Genomic DNA, 6,777 nt, shown 5'->3' on the forward strand with positions numbered 1-6,777 from the left:
CACTCCATCAGAATTCTTTGCCGTCACCCATTCTCTTCAGGACAGTATGGAGAGTTCAGTGCTATCAAAGGAATTAGTATTATCATCATTTAGGGTCAAAACTGATTTGAAGTAAGCTGACGTTCATGCACTATTCTTTTTCTCACTATACCTGTGTTAATCATATAGTTGCTGTTAATGAAAACGTGATTTCTTCATCGGTAGAACTAAGAACCAGCAACGAAGCAGGTGTCTTTAATCGAAACCGCTTATTGTCAAAGATTAATACATCAACCAACAGCATTTCAGAAATACGTAATGAGGCCAGCAGGGCTGTATCCATTCATAACCAGATCCATATCCAACAAATAAGTAATTCTTGGGTTTCAGCATATGACGTTACAGACTAACAGTTAACAACAAGACTCACAACCGGCACCAGCTTTCTCCAAAGTTCATTCATAAAAACATTGAAATAATCATCAATAACAATCCGATTGAACGGCTCTCCTGCTTTCCTTACCTTGGTTCCAATTATCTTCAAATGCAACCATAGGCAATGAGATCAACAACAGGATATGTGAATATGTGCGTATGGAAAACTTTATTAGTCTTATGTGGAGGCGCAATGGCCCAGTGGTTAGGGCAGCGGACTCGCGGTCATAGGATCGCGGTTTCGATTCCCGGACCGGGCGTTGTGAGTGTTTATTGAGCGAAAACACCTAAAGCTCCACGAGGCTCCGGCAGGGATGGTGGTGATCCCTGCTGTACTCTTTCACCACAACTTTCTCTCACTCTTACTTCCTGTTTCTGTTGTACCTGTATTTCAAGGGGCCGGCCTTGTCACTCTCTGTGTCACGCTGAATATCCCCGAGAACTGCGTTAAGGGTGCACGTGTCTGTGGAGTGCTCAGCCACTTACACGTTAATTTCACGAGCAGGCTGTTCCGTTGATTCGGATCAACTGGAACCCTCATCGTCGTAACCGACGGAGTGCTTCCATCCACTCCACTCTATTAGTCTTATGAACTACAGACTCGAAACAAGTTCCAAGCTGTCCGTAACAGATCAGGAGTTATTCTTTTGAGACAAGAACTCTTTAATGACAACACATCAAACGGCTTGAATCAATCAAATCTATGCTCACTTGATGGTATTAACTGGAAACAAAAGAATACCAAGACCTATACCTCAAGACAAGTATAAAAGATCGAGACGAGGATCATCAGCCATCAGCTGCTCAGGTTTAGCTATGTTCAAAAGATGTACAATGAACGGCTATTGAAGATCTCAGGCTTAGAGATGTTTTGAAGCAGCAAAAGTTTTAAACGAATCTGGATCTTCACCGTCACACTTAAAGCCCATGTTCCAAGGCGAAATATAAGTAATTGAAGTGAATAGGTTAAATTTATCGGATCGAGAAACTAAACAATGATATGCATACGTATATGTAATATACATAATGTATGTATGTATGTATGTATGTATGTATGTATGTATGTATGTATGTATGTATGTATAGTAAAAAATATCAATAGACGAAGCACTTTTTAAGAAATGCTTCACAATATTTTTTTAGTTAATTTTATTTGGCTACATATGATCGAATACATGCGTCAGAATGAATCTATCCGCGTTTATGGATGATTTGGTTATGTATATGTGTATGTAAAAGGCTGTATGTGTGTATAGAATGTATGCAAGTGTATGTGTATTTGTTAAAATGTGTCTGAAAGCCTGTGATCAGTTCTGTACCATGATACATGTACACGGAAAATCTTTTTTGACGACTTTCTTCTTGCTGAACCTGTTGAGTGACTGGATAATAACAAGTCAAAAGTACTTAGAGGGCTTTAAACGCTGTTAATGATTGTCTTGTTAATAAAAAAATCGGATTACAGAAAATGCTTGTATTTAAAAAAAAAATTAAGCATTTGGCTGAAAGCAATGTCAACATAACTGAACAAATCATTTTACGACTGCGTGAACAGAGACAGAATAATTGCATTCATTTCTCAATCCTTTTTATGATGCAATCAAGTAGTCATGGATACTTATACAAAGCTCACTCAAGTGTGTGCTGCGTGTATGTGCGTGTGTGTGTGCGTGCGTGCGTGCGTGCGTGTGTGTGTATTACTGTCAGATTATTTTTAAGTACTTGACCTTCGTTCATTATTGTACATGATAGCACAGAATTATGAATGGCATCATTTATCACCTAACCAATACATTTATTTATATGAATTTCGTATTCGGCTCTCAAATCAATGATAAAAAAGTGAACTTTTTCCCTTCAATAGTTTCCAACATACCAGAACCAGCACTCAGACAATCACTCGAGCCAACAGGACAAAATCTATGGTACCTAATATTTCAGTGCTCGGATATATATTGCAACTGAGAAATAGTGGAAGTGATGCACGTGTAGAGGCATAATAATATACAAAGCATTTGAGATATTTTTAAAACCGTGAAGTGTAATTTCAAAAACTTCGTCAACGTTACCTTCAACTGTAAAAAATGAAGAGAGTACTTTGTATTATAATTAGTCAAACATACCGCATTGTTTAACTATCAATTTCTATCAGAACATTAAATCCCGTATTTCTGCATGCGCTATACTCTCTAGATTTTTTACCTTGTGACTTGTTTTTATTCACATGAATTAAGCGGACATTTAAAGGTCATCGCTCTACTGACATTTAAGGTAGACATCAAGTAACTCTGAGAGAACAACTGTGCAGCATTCCATAGCCACCTCAGCAACTTTATGAAACACTGGCAACGTTACAATTGAGAAGAAAACTAGAAGTGCTCAATTAGCAATACTGTCTAAACAGATTACATCACTCTCCGAAAAATAGGAATTGTTGAATTTCTTCGACGCACACTTACTAATCCTTGGGATATAAAATTGATATTTTTGGAATGGCTTTACTTACTAACCTCCAGGAAAAGCACGAACATCCTCATTTCTTGTTTCTTTCTCTGTTATTTATATATTCACGACTACTTATCGTTAATACTTTATACTGCCATAAATTAATGGAATTTTCTTATTAACTTCAAACTCCGTAACTCACAATGGGATGTGTGCAAAGTCGCTCGATCAATTGGAATTAGTAGCTATATTTCCCTCAAATTACTCCTTACCATCTTAAAATGGACACAGTGTGTAATGTGAAAATGGTGCACCATAAATGAAAAATAAAAATAAAAAAATACAAACGCTGGAATGCATTTTGATTGATCAGAGCCAAACTGGGGGAAAAAAAACAACAGCAATATATACACAGATTTAAATCCTTGTTATTGGGTTGGCCTAAAAATTTGTTCGGTTTTTATCGGCTCTAAACTCCAAACACTCTTCAATCGTCGGATCTAAATTTCAAGCACTCTTCAGTCTTTCCTTGCGCATGCACATTCGTTAGAAACTCAACACTTCAACGTAGTTCGATGCAGACTTGCGACGAGTCAAATTGTATTTTGTGTGCCTGAGATCACACTGAAAAAGGAGAATCAAAACGAACATTGTCGATACTGCATGCTTCTTTTATATTTTTGAAACAAGGCAAGAAAGCGACGGAAACCTGCAGGAAGATTTACGCTGTATACGGAGAGAATAATGTTACAGAACATGTATGCCAGAAGCGGATTTTCAAGATTTCGATTTGGAAATTTTTCGGTTCAACATGCTCCTCGATCTGACCAGCCGAAATTAACAGCGACAAAATGAAGAAAATACTTAACACCAACCCCCAAAATACGACCAGGGTGATTCAGATACTCCACAAATATCCAAATCGAATGTTGGAAAACCATCTGCCTCAACTTGGTTTCATCAACAGCCTCCATGTTTGGATCCTACATCAATTGAATGAGGCTAACCTCGCCCAACGGATTTCCATTTGTGATTTGTTGCAGAAACGTAGAGAGAATGATCCTTTTTTCAAAGAGAATGGTGACAGGGCATGAAAAATGGATCGCCAACGATCGTGAGAGAAGCGTGGCAAACCACACAAAAATCTCCAAAGCAGGGTTTCACTTGAAGAAGGATATGCTTTCAATTTGGTGGGATTAGAAGGATATGCTTTCAATTTGGTGGGATTAGAAGTCTTTTACGGGCTTCTTCCTACGGGTAAGACCATCAATCCGGATGAGTAGTGTAACCAGCTGGACAAATTAAACGCAACGATCTGCATCGTCATTCATCACGACAATGTCGAACTACACACTTTTTTGCTGAGGCGGCAGAAGTTACTGGGGCTTGGTTGGGAAGTGTTGCCGCATCCTCTATGTTCGTCCGACATTTCAGTTCTCCACTTATTTCGGTCTCTTGAAAATTTATTGAATAGACAAACCTTCAACTAAGAAGAAGCTGTAAAAATTTGCTTGGAAGAGTTTTTCGCCAGTAAAGACGGGAAATTCTTCGAGCATGGAATAATGGTTTTGTCCACATTGCAGGAGATACTAGAACGAATATCATTGAGTGAATAAACCACTTCATCATTAAAGCTTGTCTTATTTTTGCTTAAAAAAAAAACGAACGAACATTTTAGTCACCCCAATAAATGCATTTTTTTAGCCATGATACCACAAAGATGTCTTTATTCTAATTTGATTCCCACTTGTAAATTTCAACGAACTAGTTGCTTTAAACCTAGCTGGAATATCGAATGAAAAAAATACACATAAATGAGTAATTACTAGAAGTATATTGAGTTCTTCATAACCATCTGATCTAGCAAGCGGGGCCTCATATCAGTGAGGGGGGCCGGTGCGCATTGATGCCGTCGAGAGGTAGGCCCCAAAACGGCGCGCATTCTCTCCTGATGACCCCATACACTTGCTAGCTTCCGGTATACGGAGATTTTAACTGGTAGCACTTGCATGTGCAAGTTGTTTGCAAGACATCTGACTTTTATTAATCTTGAGGTTATTATGAAGAAAACTAATTTTCGTCTACACTTTATAGAAGAATGCGAGCATTTATGAAGTATTAGTATAGATGTTTATTAAGTGGTCGTGAGCTTCTGGACTTTTGAACTATACGGAGACAACATGAGTTAAATGACGCAAAACTTAATTTATGAAGTAAAAAGCGCCATCATTATAGTATCGTCTGACATCTACCGGATGAATGTTTTCTCTTGTAAATATTATTGCGAATGAGAATTCTGGAAGTTGTTTTCGGTGTTCTTGTTGCTATTCCTGCTGGTTTGGCTTAGTCCCAGATCAGCCTTGTTCGAGTAGATCTATAGTAAAAAGCATTCCAGCTACGACCATCAAGTTTTTAATTTAATTTTTTTTGTAGCAGTAGTGTATTTAGGACTACATTATCTACATATTTTGTAAAGACGGTTGGATGTTATATGATAGAGATTTGGTAACTATTTATAGTAAATAGAGTGACTATGTAAATGCTCGTTCTTTGTCTAAAATCAATTATCAATTTTCTATAAATTACTATAATTTTGACAGCAGAGAGGTTCGTGGTCATTACTCTTGAAAACTCTATAGTCATAAGGGCTATGAGCTTAACTTGTAACTTTTCTAGTCAGTAGGACACGTGTGACAAGGGCGAAATGATGACGGTTGTGACCACGATGATGTCAGCCAGTGAGAACATTCAGATTCTAACTTTCTTGCAACCACATGATCCAGATTACCACTAGATAATGGAAATATTTTTCTCCGCCGCAACACAAGATGTTTATAATTTATTCACAATAATGATTTAACAGCCAATGAGAGATGAGTTCAGAGTTCAGAGGTCTTGAATAGAGATATGGACTTATTGGCATGCACATGTTATGTTCGAAGCAAATGTGTGTGTGTCTGAGTGTAAGTAGATCGGCAACAAATAAAGTTAGAAGCCATCTTGTAATTATCAGAAGTACTAAATGTAAATTCTAAAAAGCAGAAAATAGAATTTGGATGATGCTTTTGCGGCAGCCATCTTTGGACTTGATCAGCTTTTCCAACTTTTACTATCGAGACACATTTTAGTAAATCTATGATCTTTGCGAACTTTTATAAATTCAAAAGGAGTGCGCTTTCCAAAAAATATTGTGCCTTAACTCTTATGCCAGTTCTTTATTGCATAACATATTCATAAGCATTTCAAATCTTATTAAATATTCCAAAATTAAAAGAATTTGTCTTCAGGATCCTATTTACGTTTCATAGGTTAACCACTGCTAAGCTAGAGAGAGACAACGGCATTATCAACAACAATTACAAATAACAACAACATCATTTAACATGTTCTACAATAACAAAAACAAGAAACCAGATAAATATTTCATATACAAGTAATGTTTTATTGATTCGTTTTGTATTTCGAGTTTTGTACAAAATTTCTGAAGGCCACTGTAAGATGAATTTTTTTATGGGGGGGATGGGAGAAATATAATTGTGTAAATTGAAACAACACAGAAAGATATGTCCGATATAACATAAAAGAAAAGAGAAACATTAAAACACAATTGTCTTTTAATGAACAAACAAACAAAAATGTCTTTTTTTAATCAGCACTCTTAACCCCGAACTAAATTCTGGCTTAAGGGTTATAAATATTGACCTCTTTATCAGTAGTTCATGCCACCAGACCACTTCAAAAAATATTTTCATTATTTGGTTTATGGAAATTCATGAAGTATTGTGACAATTTACTTCAATAATTCAGATTTGATACAGTAATATTAATTGTGGTAATAATGATAATAATAATAATAATAATAATAATAATAATAATAATAATAATAATAATAATAATAATAATAATAATAATAATAAC

This window comes from Octopus sinensis, linkage group LG5 (genome assembly GCF_006345805.1).
Source record: "Octopus sinensis linkage group LG5, ASM634580v1, whole genome shotgun sequence".
NCBI lineage: Eukaryota > Metazoa > Mollusca > Cephalopoda > Octopoda > Octopodidae > Octopus > Octopus sinensis.